The sequence below is a fragment of the Natrix helvetica genome, assembly GCF_964273705.1.
Source record: "Natrix helvetica genome assembly, chromosome: 5".
Lineage (NCBI taxonomy): Eukaryota > Metazoa > Chordata > Lepidosauria > Squamata > Natricidae > Natrix > Natrix helvetica.
Window position 1 is genome coordinate 84,772,490 of NC_138551.1, and position 24,124 is coordinate 84,796,613.

Consider the following 24,124-nt stretch of genomic DNA (forward strand, 5'->3'; position numbering starts at 1 on the left):
CTTTTGTGTTGTAACGACCTAGGTAATGGGCTGTGTGATGACATCCTGAGCTCTATTGTAGTGATATCTTGAGTCCTGTGCTGCAACCTCCTGGGGGGTTGGCTGCGTTGTAACCTCCTGAGTTCTGTGATGTAATGTCCTGAGCAGATGGCTGTGGTGTAACATCCCGGGCTTTGGTTTGGCTCCAAGTTTGTAGTCTGGCCATGTGTTCATGATGTGTGTCAGTTTGCTTTGTGTGCGGGTCGGAGAGGGGTGCAGCAGTTGGTGATGCCGCCGTGGTTTGGCTTTTGGATGGTGGTTGCATTTAGTCTATGGGATAGGTTTGGATTTGAGTCTGGTGAGGGTGATTGGTGGTTGCATCCTGTGTTGCTCTGGGTCCGGTGTCGGTTTTCGTGGCTGGGACTCGTTTGTTGACTAGGGCTAGTTTCCAGATGTCTGGTAGGCGGGAGGTATCATCACATTTATTCATGTTGTGAGGGTGTTTCTCTATTTCAATGGCTTTCATATGTATTCTCTTGTTGAAGTGTTCAGTTTTGGAGATTAATTTGGTTCTTTCAAAATCAATTTCATGTCCTGTTGCTTTAAGGTGCTGGAAAAGGGAGGAAGTTTTTTCTTCTTTTCTGACTGCGTTCTTGTGTTCTGTGATGCGTGCATTTATTCTCCTATTAGTTTGTCCAATGTATGTGGCTGGGCAGATTTTGCATGGTATTTCATAGACTCCTTGGTTTTCTAGCTGGAGCTTGTCTTTGGGGTTTCTTAAGATGTTGGCTATTTTTTTGTCAGGGCACCTTAGACACCTAGAGAGCACACTGCTGAACATAGAAAGGAAATGTCTGAGATAAAACAATAAAAAATATATTTGAAATTTTTAAAAAAGAATGGAATAGAACTTTATTACGGTCATAGACCAACAATAGACAAGAATCATCACTGTTTACAATAATGTTAAAAGATAGTACTAATAATAGTGGATAATAACATCCATGGTAATAAAATACATGGTCTCAAACAGTTTGGATCATGCCCCTGTTTGCATGATTGGAGAGCAGATAAAGTATGAGTGTAAATATAATTTCTCTAAAAATTGTAAGAGATATCTACAAGCACTTGGTGCAAGTTGACATCTATAGTTCTGTAACCGAATTTATACTTGTGGTCATTACAGCAACACAGAATTTTGCCACTGCACGTGTGGTAGCCAGGTTTGAGTCCCGGAGGAGATGGCCTACATAAAAATCATCTACCCTCCCTGGTAATCTCTCTCATAAGGGGATCAATGTTATGCTACAACTTTAAATTATATGTCCCCTTTGAAAAAATAATTGTAGAAATAAGCAAAATAAAGGCAATCTCAGAGGCATAAAATGTATCCTCTCTTGTTGATATTCAGGAAATCGTAATTTATCTTTCGATGCCATTTCTTTCTAATCTAGGCTATAAAAATTAATTAACTGTTCAGACTTTTTAAGGAGATTCAGCAGGTTTAAAAGTCACAGCCTCCTCTCCTAAATGACAGAAAATGCTAAATGTTGTTAAATAAAAGCCTCTGAATATAACTAAAGGTAAAGGTTCCCCTCGCACATAGGTACTAGTCGTTCCCGACTCTAGGGGGCGGTGCTCATCTCCGTTTCAAAGCCGAAAAGCCAAGGCTGTCCAAAGATGTCTCCGTGGTCATGTGGCTGGCATGATTAAATGGCAAAGGCGCACGGAATTATGCGGCGCTAGGGATTCCAACCGCCAAACTGCCGATCTTTCTGATCAACAAGCTCAGTGTCTTAGTTACTGAGCCACCGTGTCCCTCTCTGAATATAACTACATGGCGGGGGAGGGGGGGAAATCATGCAAGTAGAAGATTCTTCAAACTGTGCAACAGAATCTAAGTACATCATATTCTTTTGAACGGCAGGGACCTGGAACTACGATTTACAAATGGAACAGCTTAAGAAGATAAAAGGCTTTAACAATATTGTAGTTCACGTTATATCTGATTTTACTGCATACATTTTTATAATCTTTTATTATAGGAAAAGTCCCATGTCCCAAATTCCTCTTTGGATGAAGAAGCAGATTTTATATTTAATGGAAGATGTATTCTAAACTGAAAATGCTAACTTGATCAAAAGCAAACAAACAAACCATTTAAAAAAAGATAAAGATACCATCAGATGATTTTATTCTTAATAATTGTATTGCAATTGGTTTGGTTTTGGCATATGGGATTTCCCCCACTTTTCCCAATCTAGCTAACAACCCTGAAATTCCCAGATGATCTCCTCAAAAGGAAAAACAATTTTAAAGAAGGAAAGATACCATCAAATCAGTTTACAGCACTTCTAATAATTGTGTTGAAGTTAATCTATATTGTTATATTCCCCCGTTTCCTAATCTAGCCAACAGCCCTGAAATTTCCAGGTGGTGCCCCATCCATATGCAAATCAAGCACGATACTACTTAACCTATGAGATCAACCAAGGGCAACTGGGTGCTACCAATTTTTAAGTCTAACTTACCAATGTGCAAGTATAAAAGGTATAGGCAGGTAGTCCTCAACTCACGGATCACAATTGAGCCAAACAATGTTGGTTGCTAAATAAGACAAATGTTGAGTGTTGCTCCATTTAGGACCTTTCTTGCCACAATTGTTAAGTGAATCACTGCAGTTGTTATGTTAGTAACACGGTTATTAAGTGATTGTGGCTTCCACATTGATTTTGCTTGTCAGAAGCTCACAAAAAGTGATCACATGACTGTAGGACACTACAACTATCAAACATAAACCAGTTGCCAAGCGTCTGAATTTTGATCATGTGACCATGTGGATGCTGCAACAAGTGTGAAGTGTGAAAAACAGTCATAACTCACTTTTTTCAGTGCAGTTATAACTTTAAACAGTCACTAGATGAACTGTTGTAAGTCGAGGACTGCCACACTCCTTATCACCCATTGCTAGGATTTTTGAAATTATATTAGCTTTGCACTATATCCACTCAGATAAAAATTTCTGCTACACACATTATGCTTACAAGTCCCTGTAATCAATAGGGAATAAATTGTTACCAGATTACATACGCCACAGATATCAGAAATATATTTAGATATATTCCCCCCACCACTTGTGGGGGAATCAAAGAGAACAACTTCAGATATGATCCAATACAGTGCAGTTCTCTAGAAACAAGAAATTAACTATGCCAAAAATTAACATGGATTGGTTCTACGCTATGTCCCTTCATCATTTTTGCAGGTTTTTAATCAAGTTAGAACAATTAATCAGTGGAACAGCTTGCCGCCAGAAGTTGTGAATGCCCCAACACTGGAAGTCTTTAAGAAGATGTTGGATAACCATTTGTCTGAAACGGTATAAAGTTTCCTGCCTGGGCAGGGGGTTGGACTAGAAGACCTTCAAGGTCCCTTCCAACTCTGCTATTGTATTATTGTAAGTATTTGAGGAGCTGCCACAAAGAAGTGGGAGTCAACTTATTTTCCAAAGCACCAGAGCGCAGGACAAGGAAGAATGAACGGCAACTAATCTAAGGAGAGAAGCAACCTGGAATTAAGGAGGAACTTTCTAACAGTGAGGACAATTAACCAGTGGAACAGCTTCCTTTCAAAAGTTATGGGTACTTCATCACTGGAGGTTTTTAAGAAGAGACTGAACAGCCACTCGTCTGAAATTGTATAGGGTCTCCTGCTTGAGCAGGGGATTAGACTAGAAGACCTCCAAGGTCCCTTCCAGCTTTATTCTGATTGATTGATTACTACCTGTATTCCTCTCCAACACAAAACTCATGTTCATTACAGGAAAACAGGAAAGTACTAATCTAAAGTAAAGAGAGGGAAAAGTTTTTAAAGTTTTAAAACTTTTTCCTATTCTAGTTTTTTTGTGACACCTCCCATCAAAGCAACCACAACTTCAAGACTTTCAAAACACCACTATCGATATAAAGGTGAATCCTCAATCCAATAAAGAGCATGCATTAAGCAAACTCCAAGGGGCTTGGAGGTGAAATCTTATGAAAAATTTAAAGTGGGGATCATTACTCAAAAGAAGAACGGGATATTAGAAGACACGATAGCAGCCTTGCAATATTTGAAGGCTGTCCCAAGGAGGGAGATATGGATTTCTTCTCCACAGCTTTTGGGGGCAGGACAAGAACTAATGGAAAAGAAGATTTACATAGGAAATCAAAATTTGAAATAAGGAGCAATTTCCCGACTGTGAAAGGTATTAAGCAATAGAAGAGCCTGCCCTCTGGAATGAATCAGAGATGCTCCATCATTGGAGATTTTTCAAGAAGGGGTTGGACAGTTATTTGTTTGAGATGGTTAGACAATTCCTGATCTGCGGGTTCTTTGATGCTCTCTGAGCTGGTTGTTTTCTTGCAGACATTTCATTACCCAAAGTAAGCAACATCATCAGTGCTAATAAGGAGTGGGTTTGTTCCAGGGGTGGGTTTCTGCCAGCACTACTGCCAGTTCAGTGCGTCTGCGATTTCCACTACCAGTTCGCCCAAACCCGGTGCAAACCAGTAGCAATCCACCTCTTGTTCTGTAGGGAGAACGAGGCAGGCAGGAATGGAGGCAAGGAAGGTTGAAGCTAACACAACCTTTATTAACAGTTTAACAAGGCAAAATGCAAGGCAAACCTCAAACTGGCAAACAGCAACATTTGACAGCTGACAGCCCTTTTATACCGGAGCTGTCAGACGCTGAACCAATAGAATGGCTGCATTCTCCCACCAGCTGGCTGCTCGTGTCTTAACCAATGAGGAGCTGGCAATGATAGTCAACGGCGTCGTAGCCTCGAGAACTTAACACCTCTGGTTTGTTCTCTGTTTATATTCTAGTGCAGGGGTGTCAAACTCAAGATCCACGGGCCGGATCTGATCCTTGGGATGCTTAGATCTGGCCTGCGGGGCCACCCTGGAAACAGTGAAGAACCGGCCTGCAGAGCCTCTACCAACGAAAACGGAGCTCAGGAGGGCCATGTGCAGCCCTCCTTAGCTGCATTTTCTGCGGCAGAAGGTTGCAGGAGACTGTCCCAGCCAAAAATGGAGCTCAGGAGCCCGTTTTCGCTGGCAGAGCACTTAGGCAACCACAGGCGCCCCCCGACATGAATGATTCAAGCTGGCCACACCCAAACTGGCCACGCCCACCCTGGCCTCCCGAAGTCAAACACAACCCTGATGCAGCCCTCAATGAAATCGAGTTTGACACCCCTGTTCTAGTGACGTATGTTTTACTTGATTGTTGATCTGATGCTAACTCTAAGATTCATATCAGACCAACAATTAAGTAAATAACACCCCAATCAAGACACTGCCAAACAAGCCAGCAGTAAACAGCCCAACGAAAGAACCTCCCTCGCTGACAGGACAAACTGTTAGAATATAAACTGAGAGCAAACCCCACTCCTTACTACGACTGATGATGTTACTTAATTTGGTTAATGAAACATCTGCAAGAAAACCACTAAGCTCAGAGAGCACCAATGACCTCTGATTCCAACCCCAAGCTACAAATATTCTCCTTTATTAATTCCTGATAAGGCCAGTGTGTTGGGCTAAACATCTTCCAAGGTTCCTTTCGGTGTTAGAATTTTGTGACTCAAGAGGGAATTGAGAACACTTTAAGATGATGATGATTATATCAATCAAGTGCCTGCAAAGTCAAACTAGATCAAACAGCCATTCACATAATTAACAATTACGAATTTGGCATTTTGTAAATAAATTATAGATATAGAGGAGAGCCAAGGTGGACTTCAGCCTAATCCAAGGAATAGAGGACTTTAAGCCTTTGCTCCCTGCTGAGATTTTGATTAGAAGTGAATTAATTACATCTGCATAGAATAAACAGAAGCTTCAATGCCACAGAATAAAGAATATTTAATCTTTCAATCTGAGGTTTTAGTCTGAGCTGGAAATATAGCAAGAATGGCTTTTTTGCAAGTCAAAGTTCCAATATGCTTACATGGATTTGTTTTTTGTTTTCTTAAACCACTAACTGATAACCCGGCGATGCCCTGGTATTTATTATCCAAACCCTCCTTCCATTAACATCACCACAATTTCTAATGTGGGGTTTCCCCTTACCACAGGGAGCCCCCTTATGGAGTACTGTGAAGCCATTACCATGGCAACTCCACAGCACAGTACAGTAGAAGACATTTTAAGGCACAACAGGCTGTATCTTAACAGAACACAGACCCCGAGAAGTGTTAGTGGTGTCTTACACCGACAGAATTTGTTTCCAGAGAGTAAATAATCTGTGTACCAAGTTATAGAAATGGCTAGTCTCTATTATTATGTAAAAGTAAAAAAGTTGATGTTTGATATTATTACCTTATTCTACTGCAGCAAAGAGAGTCAGAAGACAACGCCTTTTTTTCTTTCTTTTCTTTACCCCACACTTTTCCCTTCCCTTTTTCCTCCCCCATTTTCCTACTGTTTTCTTACGTATTTTTGTATTGTATATTATAAACTATAGCTGATAACCTGGCATTGCCCGGGTATTTATTATAGGGGGTAATGTCTGGGCAAAACATAATTTCTAATGTTCAATTTTCCCCCTTACCAGAGGGAGTCCCCTTGTGGAGTACTGTGAAGCCATTATGGTGGCAACTCCACTATGCTGTACAGTAGAAGCCATTTTACAGTAATACGGTAGAATTCATTTTAAGGCACAACAGGCTGTATCTTAACACAACACACACCCCGAGAAGTGTTAGGGGTGTCTTACCCCCACAGTATTTGTTTCCAGAGAGTAAATAATTTTGTACCAAGTTTGGTTGAAATTGCTTAAGGCATTTCAGAGTTATGCTAGAACACACACACACACATACACACACACACACACACAAACACACACAGCCATTTATATATAGATAGAAGATAGAAGAAAAAGGAGAAGATGACTGTACATTTGTACTGTGTTCAGGTTTGATGCTAAGCATGCCAGAAGAAATATATAAACATGTTTACAAATAAGCCACCTCAAGTTAAGTCAAGTTACGTATCGAGACTGCCACAAATGAACCTGCCCATGCAGTCTAGAGTCATAGAGAAAGGGCCTACAAAAACCTCCTCCACTTGTGACATTTGGAGAACATGGTTGATGTGACAGGTCTTCTCTGTCAAAGCAGTCTCTGATTGAATACAGGTAGTCCTTGAGATACAACCATTTGTTTAGTGACCAAAGTTTACAATGGCACTGAAAAAAGTGGTTTATGACTGTTTTTCATACATCCATTGCAACATCCCCATGATCAAAATTTGGATGCTTGGCAAATGGCTCATATTTATGACGGTAGCTGTGTCCTGGGGTTATGTGATCATCATTTGTAACCTTCTGACAAGCAAAGTGAATGGGGAAGCCAGATTCACTTAACAACTGTGTTACTAACTTAACAATACAGTGATTCATTTAACAACTGTAGCAATAAAGGTCATATAATTGGATAAAACTCACTTAACAACTGTCTCACTTAGCAATGAAAATTTTGGGCTCAAATGTTGTTGTAATTCAAAGAGTATCCATATTCTCCACTTAGAAGTGCATGCAGCCCCACCCCCCCCGCACCGTTCCATTTTCATAAAGAAATAAAGTGGTTTTATTTCAACCTACTAATGGATCCAACTCACTAATAATTGGTGCCAATGTTTGGTTTTTCTTGGTTTTTCTTTGGTAGTTGATTTTTTGTTTCTGATGTTAATTTGTATTTAGTGATTCTATTCTCTTTAAAAAAAAAAATCTCAAGCAAGTGAAGCCATAAGGTTAAAATGAATGTTTGAAATTGCTGTCACAATTGAACTCTAAGGTCATTTTACTCATATGAAACTTTTAAATATTATTGACACATGCTGTAAACAGATATTTTGCTTTTAACCTCATTGCTATAATTTGCTACAAAAAACCCGAATTAATTCTAAGAGCCATTTGTTCCATTCTGGGTTAGAAATAATAAGCCAAAAGACAGATAAGATACCTTATCTTGTGATGTAGCAGGGGTCCTAATGACCCTTTCGTTGAGGCATTTAATCTCACTGATCTGAACAAGGGGAGAATTTTCTTCACCTGGGATGGTGACAAAGAGTTCCTCAGCTACATCTGGAAGTATCAAAGGACTGTAAGAAGAAATCAATTTGCAAGGTCAGCAGAGTGTAAATGAATTTTATTTCCCTACTAATGTGTTCAGCTCAATTTTGCTTGGAAGTTAGTTACTGGAGAATTTTGGAAGACTTTACTGAGCATTTGGCAGAAAGGAAAATTTCTGAGATGGATCCTGCCCAGAACAATAGAACTACGACCTGATGTGAAAGATTAACTCCCAGTCAACTATAGTAAAGGTAAAAGTTCCCCTCGCACATATGTGGTAGTCATTCCCGACTCTAGGGGGTGGTGCTCATCTCTGTTTCAAAGCCGAAGAGCCAGTGCTGTCCGAAGATGTCTCCTTGGTCATGTGGCCGGCATGACTAAACGCTGAAGGCGCACTGAACACTGTTACCTTCCCACCAAAGGTGGTTCCTATTTTTCTACTTGCATTTTTACATGCTTTCGAACTGCTAGGTTGGCAGAAGCTGGGACAAGTAAAGGGAGCTCACTCTATTACGCGGCACTAGGGATTCGAACTGCCGAACTGCCAACCTTTCGATCGACAAGCTCAGTGCCTTAGCCACTGAGCCACCTCATCCTTCAGTCAACTATAGGATCACCTCAAATAAAGTGCAGTCCTGAGGAAATTCTATACATTTCCAAGTTCTTCTCAATATTCATCTTCAGAAAAGAAATTTCTGCACCATACCTCCCTGGAACTCTTTGTGGTGGAGAACTCCATAAATAATCCAAGAGGCAAAAACGAAGAGGGAACTGCAAAAGGTTTCCTTTTTGATAACTGATTTTAAGCAATGCAAAGCCAGCTTTCTCTAGTCTAGAAGGAGAGAAATAAGTTCAACAGGCTTTCAGTCTTTTTTGCTGGTATGAACTGCAGCATGAACTTTGAACAGCGAAAGTTTGCAAAATCAAAAAGACTATCTTCCTCTTTTTAAAAACCAAACAAACAGAACAAGAAATCTACAGGGATAGCTTCATGAACTCACTATAGATGTAAGAATTAACAGGCAATTGATTAAACAAAGGTTGGAAGAAATGTCCATTTGGGTTCAGTTCCAAGTGGGAAGAAAGACATTGGAAACATGGAGGCTGTTTGGACAGAAGGTTTTTAATGGTGGGCAGGACCACATGTTTTGAGGTCCTGGGCCAAAAGGAGAGAGATGCTGAAAGTGCCCTGGTTCTATGCTCTCTCTGGGCTTTTGAATTTGAACTTGTATTCTGATTGGTTGTTAGACTCGCAGGGCTAACTTTGTAGGTTGTCTGTGTCCCAGGCTTGGTTGACTCTTGCTGGGAGATGATGGAATGAAGGGGCTTTGGGCAATTCCTGCCTGAAGGAGATAGATCTTTGTTATGTGGAATAGACTGGCCCAGGCCTTAATGGCCCATTAACAAAGGTGGGGGGCTGAGTTTCTGCCTTGCTTTTAGGGGAAATATTCTGCCCTTTTAATATTTCCTAAAATATCTCATTTTTCTAGGAGAGGGGTTGGTGCTAACTTCCTACACAGAGTTTGTTTCAAGTAAAGCTCAAAACTGCTTTATTTCATTTTAATGTTAGATAGCCTCGATGAATAAAACAAACTTATTAGAAAAAGGTCGCACAATGTTTGTATACATTACAATTGAACAATAGTAAATCCTTTTAAGTCACTCCAAAAGTATAACTAATACCAGTAGTTAGGGATGGTGAAGGTACTACGAGCATAGTATTAGGAAGCCTGTTCTTTATTCAATTTTTCAAGTCTGTGTTGAAATCTTTTATGGAATCAGGGAACAGAGCATACATTAATTATACATAATTATATTATGTGCAAGAGATCTCTGGCAGCACAATAAACTAAAAATGAAATATCTTTGGTGGAGATGATCAGGAAAAAAACAGGTGAATTGCAGGGTTAATGTGATCATATGGTGGAGAACATTAATAGTACACTGGAAAACAAAACAGAAAAATGCTTATGACATTCCTTCTGCACCAAAGTTTTCTCTTGAACATTAAATATCGAATTGCTCTTTCACTTACTTCCACATCAAATACGTGTGCTTTTTTTTACTACAGGCTCATACGGATTAAGATATTTAAGTCTACATAGACATTTTTTTCCTGTCAGCTGTCAAAGTTTTGAAAGTACAATAGGTGTCCCCTGATTTAAAATAAAATACACCATTAACATTAAATCTAGTATTTGGACATAGGCTCTTGGTCTACACAATGCAATCAAATAATGCTTGAAAATAGGCACTCTTTTAGGCACTATTTTATCTGCAAATGAGATGGGTCTCAATTTAATTTATGGAATTGGGGAGACACAGATGGGAACTGTTGATTGATGGGAATGCTGAAGCACTAAGCATCTTTGGAAACAATCCTTATCTAGGAATCAATCAATCAACAATCCTCTATGACCGAGATGGCAAACCTATGGCACGCGTGCCACAGGTGGCACACAGAGTCATATTTGCCAGCCCGCAAGCCATCAGCTGATTTTTGGCCTTCCGCAGGGCCGGGGGAGGCTGTTTTCACTCTCCCCAAGCTTCAGGAAAGCCCCCGGAGACTGGGGAGTCCGAAAAACCTCCAGTTGGCACATTGGGGCCATTTTTCTCCCTCCCCAAGCTTCCTCCCCCTGGGGGTTGCGTGCACATGCGCAGGTGGGCGGGACGCATTGAATTGTGGGTGTGGGCACACACACACAATTTTGGCACGCCTTTAGAAAAAGGTTCGCCATCACTGTTCTAGGAAAAACTGGCCCTCCCACTCTAGTCTCTGACTTTATAGTAAAGGAAGGAGTAGGTCATTTTCACATTGATCTTTTGACACACAGGCAACTGAGCAAGCAACCAGAACAACTCTGTGAGTAGGCCAAAATAGTTTCTTTATTGCTGATGTTTCTTTATTTACAAGGATCTCACCAGACTAGGTGAGGTTAGTCAGGTTAGTCTCACCAGACTAACCGCATCCTCTAGGGGACAGAAAGATAAAGCCTTCAATAGTCAGCCTCTACTGTTTCTTCCCACATAGTGACTCCAAGCTGGAATGCCCCATTATTCCCCCTTGTAATTTAATGTGCGATTCCATCACAGCAACCGTGCAAAGGATCTTGGTGGATCAGCAAAATTTGGGACAGGATTCTCCCACTCCAGTCTTCTTTTTACAACTGTGAGAAGGTAGAAATGACTGCTGTAGTGCTGTAATGGTTAAGGTGCTGGAATGGGAAGGACCTGTTCATGAGCATCCTCATCCATGTTGGCTGTAATTCTAATGAAACCATTAGATTTATTTTCAGAGAAACAAACCAATTCTTTTAACATTCTAGGGCTGTGATGGCAAATGTGCCCAAAGTGGTATGTGGAGACATTTCACCTGGCACGCACGGCATCGCCCGTTCCTCTGCCTTGTTTCTGGCGCACAGCGCCCGCAACAATCAACTGGTCTTCGCGTGCTGGAATGCCGGAAACTGGAAGAGCTGGTCTTCAAGCTGGCCATGCCCATCCTGACCATGTCCCTCCCCCCCCCCCAGGTCAAACACAACCCTGATGCGTCCCTCAATGGAATTGAGTTTGACACACCTGGCATAGAAGGTATGCCATCTCTGTTGCAGTACCAGCCATCTGAATATATCCCCCCTTTAAAATCTATACAATTCTCACCCTAATGACATTCAGAAAGATACTGAAAAATTGGTTAGTTTCCCATGCTTTGTGACCGTGAAGTTTGTTTTTTTGAGACTCTGTCTTCTAGGTGCTTATGATCTACAGTAGCTGACACAAAACTATGCAGAGTTATCTTATGTTACACCTAGAACAGTGATGGCTTTTGTTGCTGTGTGCCAAAAGTGCACATGTACCCATAATGCAATGTGCATGTGACACCACCACCCCGCACCTTTCCGCACATGTGTGTGCAATTCCCCAAGTGTGCCCTGTGCCCTGCGCATGCAACCCCCATGCTCCCCCCAGCCCTGCGCATGTGCGCACAACTCCCGTGCATGCATACAGGACTCCCCTACGCATGCGCATGTGTCTCCTGCACATGCCCCGCCCCTCGCGCATGTGTGGCAGAGACCCGAAAACCAGCTGGCCGGCAGGAAGCACTCTTGCATGTGCAGTGGAGCTGAGCTGGCGTGACGGTTCGTGTGCCCGCAGAGAGAGCTCTGTGTGCCACCTGTGGCATGCGTACCATAGATTCCCCATCACAAACCTAGAATGGTAGTCTGTGAACAGTGACTACAATATTTGACCATGTTTGAAGGCATCATTTTTCCTGGTTTATTTTATGTCAATGATGCTGACTACTCCATAAAGATATGGTTTCATTTGTAGAAAATCTCTTGTTGCAAACTCTTGATGCAACATTTGTTAAATACATCATACAATGTCTGGAATCACATGGTAGATGAGGCAAAGGGGCTTCAAACTACGTGCTGCTACTAGAGGTGGGTTGCTAATTTTTTTACTACCGGTTCAGGGGGGTGGGCGCGTGCAAAGCTTCTGCACAAGCCCAATGCGGGCTGAACTGACCACAACCCACCTCTGGCTGCTACAAACCCCATAAATCTCACATAATTATGTGAAAGAGAGAAAATATTAATGGGGGAAAAAATGGAAGAAAAATATATATTGGAGATGTAAAAAATCCCCCACCCAATTACTATGTAGACTGCATTGCTGAAATAATTTAATTTTCGGTGGCTAATCAATTGTCTTTCAGAGATCACTCAAGTTGTGAAAAAATAAGGTTCCGTTCATTTAGTGTGGATTTTTAATGTGCCTTTGAGAGAAAATAAGGCAACTGTGAAAGAAAATGGAAAAGCAGTTCTGCATTCAGTGAATGTCAATGCTCCATCAAGGTAAACGTGACCTCTTCTTCTAAATTATGACAAAGACATTACTGGACTGGTGGATTTGCATAAAATTGTGAATGTTGCAGCATCAAAGTCAAGAAGACTTGTGTTATTATCTAGACAATGTAACAGCCACGTTATCTACAATCCCAGACTCTGCCAACTCTTATACAACTGTTAGTTGAGTAGAAAATATCCAATAGTCAGGCATTCTAGACAATAAGTCTGATTAATGAAGTACATTGGTTAATTTTTATATATGTATGAATACCACCTCTGAGATAGATAGATAGATAGATAGATAGATAGATAGATAGGTAGGTAGGTAGGTAGGTAGGTAGGTAGGTAGGCAGGCAGGCAGGCAGGCAGGCAGGCAGGCAGGCAGGCAGGCAGGCAGGCAGGCAGGCAGGCAGGCAGGCAGGCAGGCAGGCAGGCAGGCAGGCAGGCAGACAGACAGACAGACAGACAGACAGACAGACAGATGATGGATGTAGATAGATAGATAGATAAGATAGATCTATAGGGGAAATAGATAGGGGAAATTTGGCCTGGGTCGCCGAATTGGTAGCAACCTCGATATGTACATACGTATGTGTGTCTATATATATTGTCTGTAGAAAGATTAATATTAGCACAGAAGTTCCATCAATTTTTTGGATGCTTCTCTCAAGACTTTTGGGCTACCTACAGGCCTACTGAGAATTGCCACTATCACTGTAAATTGTTTAAGCAATATTTCATTAGTACAGGTAGTCCTCAACTTACAACCATTCATTTAGTGACCATTCGAAGTTACACAGCACTGAAAAAAGTGCCTTATAGTTGTTTTTCACACTTACGACTGTTGCAGCATCCCCAATGTCACAGGATAAAAATTGAGACACTTGGGAACGGACTCATATTTAAGATGGTTGCAGTGTCCTGGGGTCATGTGATCACCTTTTGCGACCTTTTGACAAGCAAAGTCAACGAGGAAGCCAGATTCACTTAACAACCGTGTTATTAACTGAACAATTGCACTGATTCTCATAAGAACTGTGTCAAGAAAGGTCATAAAATGGAGCAAAACTCACTTAACAAATGTCTCACTTAGCAATAGAAATGTTGACCTCAATTGAAGGTCATAAGTCAAGGAAGATCATACCTCAAGGACAACAACCTGCATGTCAATATTGAGAACTTCCAGCAAGGAACTTCATGTATTTTCCAATAAATTTGGGCAAATCTATCACCTATGACAGTGATCGCTAACCTTTTTCGTCACTGCATGCCAACCTGCATGCTGGAAATGGCACACAAAACCACCCTGCAAGGAACGCGTGGCCTCGTTGGTCTTCATGTGCACGGGAGAGCCGAAACCCGGAAAAGGTGTTCCATCACACATGCGTGGGCTGGCACCCAAATTTCTGGTTTTCGGCGCGGGCACATACCCAACAAATAGCTGGCCATTGTGCATGCACACAATGGAAACACTGCTCTTCCAGATTTTGACACTCCCTTGCATGCGAAGGCCAGCTGGCCAGCGGGCGTGTGTGCACAGGAAAGCGAAAGGAGTCAGCGAGACTGTGCGCCCCACGCAGGATGGCTCTGCATGCTGTTTCCAGCACGTGTGCCATACATTTGCCACCACGGACCTATGAAATGCTTTGGAAGTTTTTTTCCTCAAATGAAAAGCAGATTGGCACTGGCAATAAGAATGTCACAATTTAATGGCATTGAAAACTCTTACCTAGAATACTTCAAAAACAAGGTAGTTAGCTTAAATTGTTAAATTAATAAGTTTACTAAGTAGCTTTGCCGGCATTCATTAAGAAAACATTAACTGCCCCATCGATTTCAGTATATCACTGTAATGTGTGCAAGCATGCATTCAGTATATATATATATGAAATATCACGTATTATTTTATTTGTTTGTTAATCAAATTTCTATGGCCGTCCATTTTGTGCCCAACAAAATTGTTTGAAAATGGGTAACGTATAGATGCTCACTCAAAGGTCTGGCAGTAGTATTTTCAATTGCATAACACTGCAGTGCAGCTATTAATCCATGTGCCAAATTAAAACAGAAAGTACAGCACATATCAAAAAGAGCTGCACTGGAAGTCTTTAAAGATACATATCACAAATGAACATATCACAGCTGAAGAGGGTGAACTGCCCACACACTATGGGCAGCCTTCCAGCACTGAGCGGGCACGGCTGAACTTTGGCAGCAAAATTGCCAATTTTCAGCAGTATGCATTTCATTTTTTTCTCAAAAATATAGCTGGTAATAAATGAGGAAAGTCCCTCCCTGTGATGCCATCACTTTCCAGAGACAGTTAACTGTCTATTGCAGCGATGGCGAACCTTTTTTGGCTCGCATGCCACAAGTGGGGGGAGCGCAGGGGGGTCGTGTGCGGGCGTGCCGCACCCATAATGCAATGTGCGCGCCCCAGTGCACATGCGCGCACAACAGGCGCAACCCCCCCCCATTTTTACCTCCCCAGGCTCCAGAGGCTTTATAGGAGCCTGGGGAGGGCGAAAAGAGCCTCCCCTGGAGGGCCTCCGGAGGCTTCAGAGACCATCCAGAGGCTTCCCTGGAGCCTTCAGAACGCTTAAAATGACCCTCCAAGCAAACCGGAAGTGACTTCCGGTTTGCTCGGAGGGTCATTTTAAGCATTCCGAAGGCTTCAGGGAAGCCTCCGGACCGTCCCTGAAGCCTCCGGAGGGCCCCCGGGGGGGCGAGGGAGGCTCTTTTCACCCTCCCCAGACTCCTATAAAGCCTCTGGAGCCTGGGGAGGGCGAAAAATGGCTTTTAAAAAGGGTGAACTCAGCTGGCCAGCTGACAGGGCAGCACCTCGCGTGCCCTGACAAATGGCTCCACGTGCCACCTGTGGCACACGTGCCATAGGTTCGCCATCACTGGTCTATTGCTACAACAGAGTGTTGGTATTACCTGAAAATAGCCACTTTATGTACTGATTTTCTGGAATTCATATTTTTAGATTTATTCCTGTGCAATATGATGATCCCATTTAGACTTGCATGGCTGAAAAGTATTACATTGCTGTTTCCTTCTAGTCTCTAATATAAAACTTCCCACACTAAGAAATATTGTTGATTCAGCTACAAGTTCTTTAGTAAGTGAGATGGGGAAAGATATTTTAGCAAAATAAATATGTACTGTACGAAAGATTAATTATTTATAGCTTTCTGGGGCAATGTACATTCCAATTTAAAGGAACCAATTATATTTCTCAAAAACAGTGTCACTAGCTACCAAATTAACATTCTTGTCAACTATTCTTATATCCTATTTGAATGTTAAATTACTCTATTTTTTTAAAGCTACCCAAGTATCACTTCATCTTGGTACAAACGCTTAATTCACACCCAACACTTTAAGTAATTTTACATTTGTCTTGCTGTTCTGCAACTCCCGCTTCACCTGCGATATTTTATTCTGGAGTAAAGGTAAAGGTTCCCCTTGCAAATATGAGCCAGTCGTTCCCAACTCTAGGGGACGGTGCTCATCTCTGTTACAAAGCTGAAGAGCCAGCGCTGTCCAAAGACATCTCTGTGGTCATGTGGCCAGCATGACTAAATGCCGAAGGAGCACAGAACACTATTACGTTCCACCAAAGATGGTCCCTATTTTTCTACTTGCATTTTTACGTGCTTTCGAACTGCTAGGTTGGCAGAAGCTGGGACAAGTAACGGGAGCTCACTCAGTTACGCAGCGCTAGGGATTCGAACGACCGAACTTTCAATCAACAAGCTCAGTGTCTTAGCCACTGAGCCACCGTGTCCCTTTCTGCAGTATTACCATATAAAACAATGGCTTACAGCTGCCAACCTGGAAAATAAATAAGATAGGAAATTATTCCTAGTGATGGTTTCACTGCTTCCTACCGTATTCCCCCCAAAATAAGACAGGGTCTTATTTTCTTTTGACCCCCGAAATATGGCCTTGGCCTTATTATCAGGGGGAGGGGGCTTATTGTTTTCTGGCAGGTGGGGCGGGCGAGAAGGGCTCGAATCTCCAGGCAGCTCTGCAGCAGTGCCAGAACGCGGCACTGATGATGAAGGAGATGGTGGACAGCCACGGCCAATCTCAGTGCCTCCATCCGCCCAGCCTGCAGCAGGTCAGGCACCACCAACACCCTCACCCTGCTGGCAGCCATGGCTCTCACCAGTCCCCGCACATGTACCCAGGTGAAGCCGCTTTCGAGACACAGGAAGGTGCTTGGTTCCTGCCACCTCAACCTCTGGCAGGTAGTGGAGATTTGCTGTTCCGACCGGGAATGGGCGGGTTGCAGGAGTCTCCATCCCACCTCATTCCCTGCTCCACCTGCTAACCCCCAAATTGCGCCCCAGTGCGTTTTATCTTTTCAGTTCCGTCGCGTTCCTAGCCTTGTGTCCAGGGAAACACTTTGTAAAAAAAAAACCTTCTCGTGAGTTTGGGGGTTTATTTTTTGGAGGGGCTTATTTTAGCCCATGTCCTGAAAAGCCCGATTGGGCGTAGTATCAGGACATGTGCTATTTTGGGGGAAACACAGTAATTCTAAAACAATAAGATGGCAAAGCAAACCATGTGATTTTATAGCATGGGGCTCTTTTCTAGGAGCTCTGATTATTGTCCTGCAAAGTCAAATGGACCGAGCTATAAGAATAAAATGCTACTTTAAGCCAATAGTTGACAATTACCATCCGGACTGTGGTCTCCACCTTCAATAAAACTGACTCAAGTGAGTTTTAGAGAAACTCTCTAATACTTGGGGGGCTTTATGGAGCTATTTGTATTAAAGCAATTCCAGTTCCAAACTGGGAGAAAGTTTTGACCACCTCTTGATCTCAAGAACCTGAGAATAAAGTACAACCTTAGTGATATGGTCATGTGGGCCATTCCAGAGCCAAAGACATGGAGAATCGCTTCCAGGTGTTTAAAATGCAGAGCTTGTTCGATCCTATGTCTTTCAATAATCCAAAAGCAGGACTAAAGCTTCTTGGTGCACAAGTCTTGTCCAAGATGCCTCCAGCCCCAAAAGACTGCCTCTCTCTTTACTAAGTTGTAGGGTAATGTTTGTCATAGTGCTTGGTCACCTCCCATTTGGGTGTCAGTGTTCCAAATATCATGCAGAATTAAATCAGAGTCCAAGGCAGAGCTATCCTTAAAGTTCCAATTTAATAAGACAGACATGTTGGCAACAAACTGTGGAATCCCAAATCTAAAAGCTTCCTGGGATTCCACCCAGTTGAAAGTTCATGATCTTATCCCCACACCTATAAATCCATCACATGGTCCAATCTTCTTCGGCCACGCTGGCATCTCCACCCAGCTGGTTCCAGTCAGGTGCAGAGGTGCGGAGACAAAAGATGACCTTGGGCTTCTAGAAAGGAATGACAACACATTCCACAATTCTACTCCTTTCTATTCCCCCTCCCAATTACTACACTAATGAAACAGCATAATGAAATAATAGTGTGTGTGGCAGGCCAAAGATCCTAAAAAGGAATATAACTGCAGGCCTGACATTGGGATGCTGCAACAGGCTCCACCTATGGCTGCCCTTGAAAACCAGCCAGAGGTTGTAGCTAATCCAGAATGTAGCAGTATGCAGTTTTGATGCCCCAGGGTTCATCCGAGTAATACCACCCCTGCTGCATGAGCTTTACTGGCTTCCAGTTGCTTTCCAGTGGCAATTCAAGATGTTGCTTATCACATTCAAAGCCTTACATAAGAGGGCCAGTTATTTGCAGGACTGCTTCTCCCTGAGGGTATCTCCCCATACACTCCCTTAAATGTTGCCATCTGACAGGATCTTGGAAGTCCACCTTCTCGGTGGCCATCCCAGCCCTTTGGAACAGTCTTCCTATCTCAAAACAGAGGGAGCCATGCTCTTTTAACTTTCCAGAGAGTTGTAAAGACTTGACTCTTCTCCCATGCTTTGGGCTAGGATGGGGGTTGAGCCATGAGGATGATTGTTTGGCCCCTGGGGAAAGGGGCTTTTATTTTTAAGTATGTTTTTAATGGATTTGTGAGTCCTTAGTGGTAGAATCAGGGATGCAGTGGCTCAGTGCTCAGTAAGACGCTGAGCTTGTCAATCAGAAAGGTCAGCAGTTCGGTGGTTCGAATCCCTAGCGCCGCGTAATGGAGTGAGCCCCCATTACTTGTCCCAACTTCTGCCAACCTAGCAGTTCAAAAGCATGTAAAAATGCAAGTAGAAAAATAGGGACCAATGAACAGCGTTCATTGCACCTTCAGCATTTAATCAAAGGTGGCCACATGACCACAATCTTCAGACAGTGCTGGCTCTTTGGCTTTGAAACTGAGATGAGCATCGCCCCCTAGAGTCAGGAACGACTAGCACATATGTTCGAGGGGAACCTTTACCTTTAGTGATAGAATATATTTATCTATCTATTTTGCCTATGGGCAAATGCCATAAAGAAACTGAGCTTTTACAGTTGTTCTCGGCTTCCGGTGCCTGACAAAATCTTGACAGACTAAAGTATACTCTACATACCTATCCGAAAAATCCTAAAAAGAAATTAGGGAGGATTCCTCCTATGATGCTTCTTGCTTAGCAATGATTCAAGGCTGATGTTTCTCTTTACTCTTCCCTCTCACAACTTGGCGCCAGATTCCATCACACCCCTAGAGTCATTACATCCACAAGTGGCCAGAAAAAAACCCTGTCTATGAACAAATAAGCAAATAATGCAATCTATGAATGATTCAGACTTATTGTAGTGTTAAGCACTCAGGACTGCAACTATCTTTAACAATTATAACAAGTTAGAACAATATCACCCACGGTTTAGAGACTTCCTGTTTGGCTATTGAATCATATAACACCGTGCTAATAATCAGACGTCTTATATAGGAAATGAAATAGTAATGCTGATGATTTCAGAAATGTTGAAAACTTCAAAAAAAATTCTAAACCTTCATTTTTGGTGCCTTTTCCTATAATGGGGAGGGGATGAGAGGCATTACAACGGTGTTGTAAACATACAGTTCAGTTCAGTATTTAGTATGCAGGATCTGAATGTTTCATAACAACATAAATACTTGTTAAAAATATCAACTGCACAGCAGGACTGAAAATTCTTCTCCGATATGCTAATTCTGTATACAGATAGTGTATGACTTACAACCACAATTGTACCCGGAATTTCCAATTGCCAAGCACCCAAATGTTGATGGCGTGATTGTGTGGATGCTGCCGCAGTCATAAGTACAAGGTCTGCTTATAATTCACTTTTTGTCATGTCATTGTAACTTTGAATAGCAACAGCACTTATATACCGCTTCACAGTGCTTTTACAGCCCTCTCTAAGCCGTTTACAGAGTCAGCATACTGACCCCAACAAACTGGGTCCTCATTTTACCCACTCGGAAGGATGGAAGGCTGAGTCAACCTTGAGCCTGATGAGATTTGAACCGCCAAACTGCTGGCATTGGCAGTCAGCAGAATTAGCCTGCAATACTGCAGCCACAGTAGTTATGGTGGCCTTAACGAATGGTGTATACAGAATTATCTCCAGACAGAAAAGGTATGCCTGCAAAATTTTTGTGTAAACTAAATATCAAACAATGGGCAAGGGAAAATCAAATAATTATTGAGGTGAAAAAATGATCATTTACCAAGTTCCATGTAACTAGCAATTATAAAAAACCCCAAGAAACACAGGTTTTAGGAAGGTATCTTTAATACTAGTCAGGGATAAAAACAGAATAAATGAACCCCATAATGACTGAATCCCCAGAGTTATAGTGAGCTAATTAAAGTAGAAACATTTTCTTCTGCAGGTTCTCACATTTGTGAGATCGTATTGCCTCCTCTCACATGTTTCTTTTTCATCTCTCACACCATTCAAGGTGAATTCTTAGTCTAGTGACTTTGTAACCAATACCCAAGAATCTGCCAAAAATATCATTTTTTTCCCAAAAAGAAAATATTAGATACTGCTGCTATTGACTTCCGATACTCAATTCAATATATCTGAGATTCAGTGAATTGCAGTGGTTAAGTTGCTAGGAATTTCCCTAGGCAAATAAAAATCTGTTTCTCTCTATACAACCTGCCTCACAGGGTTATTGTTAACATTAGGTTTCCTAACCCTTTCAGGTCATTCTGTTCTGTCCTGTCCTATCTCGGGTTTCCTGCCTGAGCAGACGGTTAGACTAGAAGACCTCCAAGTACCCTTCCAACTCTGTTATTCTATTAAAAAAATTATTTAATGAAGGCCACTATTTGAGATATTTTGAATTCTTATAGAAACTGCCCTGTGGGTGTGGGCATGAACGGATTTTGTGCATAATAATTGGGCAAATGGTATGAATGAAAATGCATCTGTATAAAGGGTTAATTAGCCCCCGAAACCTATGGATAAAGAGAATTTAAAATGCACCATACATATTTAATTTATTTCACATCATACTTGAATAGTTGGATAGTTAAATCCAAATTAAAAATTGCCTGGCAGATATTTTCAGTTTGCTTTGCTATTTACAGTCAGATTATTTTCCAAACATAAAAAAATTAACTGATTTGCATTGCAAGTTAATGGATCAGACTATTTACATTTCTTTGCATAGAAAAAAAGAATGTGAAAAGGGTTTCATAAGAACACTTTGTTGCGTCTCATTAAAATAAACAGCCATCCATACATCATAATTATTACAATTTTGGGTTTTTTTGCCGACCGAATGCTGCTTTTTCGCCATTCATTCAATAAAGCAATACTTATAAACCAATTAAAATAGCAAATTGTTTGTTTAGGTAAAGCTTTCAAGATCCTGATAACATCTGGGTTTGCTAACAGCCCAGCTAGTATGATATGAACCCGAGTCAGCCATATCACGTTTAAAAATAACCCAGTATAACCAGTGAGCCGATAAAATCAGTAGCAGAATTGCAATTTCCTAACTATGGTTCATTCAAATTGGATGCTGATGTTCAAAGATTTGTTTTTACAACTCAATGGTATTATAATCATCTAGTTAAGTTTTAATTTAAAAATATGGTGATTTATTTCCAAAAATTCACTTTAAAAAGGAAATGAGCGGGAACTAATCATTTGACAGCAGTAAAATTAAGCAGTTGTACTGCGAAAAGTAAATATAAACCTTCAAGGCCTAAGCAATCAAAGCTATTAAAGTTTCCACCCCCAAAACAGCATCTCATTCCCAAGGACATTACAATATATTATGCTCTTTATAACTTTCACATATATATTTGATCATCTCAGTAAGATCCGAACTGTTCAAGAATTGCTTTCCTTCAGTATATCCATCTGGACAAACTACAGCAATGATGGAGAACCTCCCACCGAGTGCCCAAACTGGAACGCTCGTACAGGTGTGCGTGCTGGAGTACCAGAAACCCAAAGAGCAGCTGACTGGCACTCATCTACACATTTTCAGCACACACATGCAAGCCGGCCAGCTGGTCTTCGTGTGTGCATGAGCAACGGAAATCCAAAGACCAGCTAGCTGGCACGCTAATGTCCATTTTCAGGCCAGTTTCCAGCACTCCACTGCTCGCAAAGACCAGATGGCCAGCACACACATGCCTGTTTTCAGGCCATTTTTTTTTGGCCGTTTTCAGGTGGTTCTGTGTGTGGTTTTTTTGGCTGTTTCCCAGAACTCCAGTGCCCGCAAGAAACCAGAAGAGGAGCTGGCGACGGCATGCATGCCCAAAGAGAGGGCTCTGCGTGCCACTTCTGGCACCCGAGCCATAGGTTTGCCATCATGGAACTACAGTTTCCATTAAACAATGTGTGTCGAGTAATTTAGTTTTGTTCAGAAAGTTTATCCATGTAGGAATATGAGGCAGAATACTCTGAAAACATAGAAGAAATTATTAAAACTGAAGAACAGTGGCTGTGTTAAACATTCTTCATTTAAAAAATAATAATCTAGTGGTACCTTATAAACTAGAAAACTCAATTAAAGAAACCTATTCTATACAAGGCATTTACATTTTCTACTACAATTTCTACTTTAAAATGTGTTCTCAAGAGATAGCATAACAGAATACAGAAAAGGGACATTGGAGGTCCTCTAGTCCAACCCCCTGCTCAAGCAGGAGACCCTATACCATTTCAGACCAGTGGTTGTCCAATCTCTTTTTAAAAACCTTCAGTGATGGAGCAGGCGCAACTTCTGAAGGCAAGCTTTTCCACTGATTAATCTTTCTCTCAGAAAACTTCTCCATGGTTTTTGGTTGGTCCTCTCCTTGATTAGTTTCCACCCATTGCTTCTTGTCCTGCCTTCAGATACTTTGGAGAAAAGGTTGAGCCCCCCTTCTTTGTGGCAGCCCCTCAAATATTGTAAGACTGCTGTCATGTCACCCCTAGTCCTTCTTTTTACTAGACTAGACATACTCAATTCCTGCAACTGTTCTTTACATGCCACAAGACCCCTAGAGACTAAATGCTGTTTTCAAATGACTAAATGATGTTTCAGTTTGTTTCTTTTAAAAGTATGAGTCCAATGGTTTTGAATATCTGATTGTTGGTAGTAATCTAACGCAATGAGATGCTATCGGTTCCAAAATAATGCCATGGGACAGGAAATCTTGCTTTTTTTGTGTGGTCCTGTTATTACAAGAAGAAAAGGAAAAAAAAACCTGTTTTTCTGTTCTTTAACTAATATGGTGTGTGCCACAGGGTTGGGAAACTATAATCTTTCACACTTTCAGATTCTCTTTTTACAACATACTTCTCTGAAAGTTGATACAAAGCAGCATTCAATAAAAAATGCCACCGCAGAACTACAATACAATGCAAAGCCAAACAAAACTACAGGTACCGTAATCCTTGACTTAAAACCATATTTGGTACTGGAATTTTAATTTCTAAGTGAGGTGGCCATTATGCAAATCATCAGATGGCCAGACTCAATTTTATAACCATTTTTATTGCCATAATTATTAAGTAAATCACTCAAGTGAATCAAGTGGTCATTAACTAAATCCAGCTTCCCCCCATTGCTTGCTGGCCAGAAATTGACTGGACGGTTTAAAATCATGATCACATAACTGTAGAATGTTGTCAGAATCATAAATGTGAACTGGATAAATGAAATGTGATTTGCCAAGTGCCCAAATGACAATCACATGACCACAGGGAATGGTGTGACAGTCGTAACTTTGAGGACAGGGCATAAGTCACTTTTAC

The 24,124-nt window shown here is 41.6% G+C and overlaps 1 protein-coding gene across 1 annotated transcript in view; it reads right to left on the reverse strand.

Annotated features, from left to right (window-relative positions):
• Positions 1-24,124, reverse strand: part of MCU (mitochondrial calcium uniporter) — a 127,305-nt gene that overhangs the window by 73,448 nt on the left and 29,733 nt on the right. The window lies entirely within an intron of this gene.